This window comes from Hylobates moloch, unplaced genomic scaffold, assembly GCF_009828535.3.
Source record: "Hylobates moloch isolate HMO894 unplaced genomic scaffold, HMol_V3 SCAFFOLD_2, whole genome shotgun sequence".
In the NCBI taxonomy this organism is placed as follows: Eukaryota; Metazoa; Chordata; class Mammalia; order Primates; family Hylobatidae; genus Hylobates; species Hylobates moloch.
This window is the reverse complement of record NW_026652277.1, coordinates 112,383,479-112,385,225: the sequence shown is the minus strand read 5'-3', so window position 1 is coordinate 112,385,225 and position 1,747 is coordinate 112,383,479. Positions and strand designations below refer to the sequence as shown.

The 1,747-nt window shown below is 31.2% G+C and overlaps 1 non-coding gene across 1 annotated transcript; it reads right to left on the bottom strand.

Annotated features, from left to right (window-relative positions):
• Nucleotides 1-545: 545 nt before the first annotated feature.
• Nucleotides 546-652, bottom strand: LOC116477069 (U6 spliceosomal RNA). The gene has a single exon (XR_004250334.1). It is a non-coding gene; the product is annotated as a U6 spliceosomal RNA (small nuclear RNA).
• Between the last annotated feature and the right edge of the window lie 1,095 nt (nucleotides 653-1,747).

Here is a 1,747-nt window from a genome sequence, read left to right as displayed (position 1 = left end):
GCTTTACTTCCAACTATGTGGTCAATTTTGGAATAGGTGTGGTGTGGTGCTGAAAAAAATGTATATTCTGTTGACTTGGGGTGGAGAGTTCTGTAGATGTCTATTAGGTCCACTTTATGTAGAGCTGAGTTCAGTTCCTGGATATCCTTGTTAACTTTCTGTCTCGTTGATCTGTCTAATGCTGACAGTGGGGTGTTAAAATCTCCCATTATTATTGTGTGGGAGTTTAAGTCCCTTTGTAGGTCACTGAGGACTTGCTTTATGAATCTGGGTGCTCCTGTGTTGGGTGCATATATATTTAGGATAGTTAGCTCTTCTTGTTGAATTGATCCCTTTACCATTATGTAATGGCCTTCTTTGTCTCTTTTGATCTTTGTTGGTTTAAAGTCTATTTTATCAGAGACTAGGATTGCAACCCCTGCCTTTTTTTGTTTTCCAGTTGCTTGATAGATCTTCCTCCATCCCTTTATTTTGAGTCTATGTGTGTCTCTGCACGTGAGATGGGTTTCCTGAATACAGCACACTGATGGGTCCTGACTCCTTATAAAAATATGGAACGCTTCATGAATTTGCGTGTCATCCTTGCGCAGGGGCCATGCTAATCTTCTCTGTATCGTTCCAATTTTAGTATATGTGCTGCCGAAGCGAGCACTATAATATTTTTTATATATATATACACACACACTAGATTTTTCTTGGTCTCACCATCGCTTCTGGCCACTACTGCTGGTATCAAGGAAAGATATATATATATATATATATAAAAAATATGATATTTATAACATATATATTATGTATGCATATAATATATAATATACATATTATAAATATATAATATATTATGTATACATATAATATATAATATATTATGTAGACATATAATATATAATATAATACATATTATATATTATGTAGACATATAATATATAATAAATTATGTAGACATAATATATAATAAATTATGTAGACATATAATATATAATATATTGTGTATAATATTTTATATATATATATATTTCCTTGATACCAGCAACAGTAGCCAGAAGAGATGGTGAGACTGAGAAAAAGCTAGTCTATCAATCCAAACTTACCTATGTGATCTGGTGTTAAAAGCAGAAACTCAAAGTTTATAAAGTGTTGGTGATGGCATTCTGGAGTCTATTCATCTCACAATGTACCCATGTGCCTTATTGTTGGCAATATATTACATGGTTCCAACAATATAAAATTGAACCCGTCCCTCAGCCCAGTACAGTTTAATTGATTATATCTTCAAGGGATGTAGTTTGTCCGCAGGTCACTTTGATAAATATCTAGCATGCTTCTTATATTGGGAAGTAAATCTTTCATTGTCTCTTTTCTCATATATGTATAATGGTCCATAGGGATAGATAAATGGTTATATATTAGGCAGGAAAGATTGATAATAAATCTGAGCACATTTGACAACTTTATAAATTTATTTTTTAAAATTTATTTCTTAAACCTTTTTAGAACAGTAAGTTTCATGAACTATATAAGGCGTTAGACATATAAAAATTTGTCTTTCAGAAATTTTCAAATCAGAGCTACAAATAGAAGTGTAAAAAAATAAATGCAATAAAGTTGACAAGTTCTATAATTGAGATAGGCTTGGTATAAAGAAAATAAATTCTGCTTCTGCAGTTTCAAGCAAATATTTAACACAAGTTTTTACTAAATTTAGGAAAATAAATTAACTTATTCAGAACCACTATACCTTTATTTA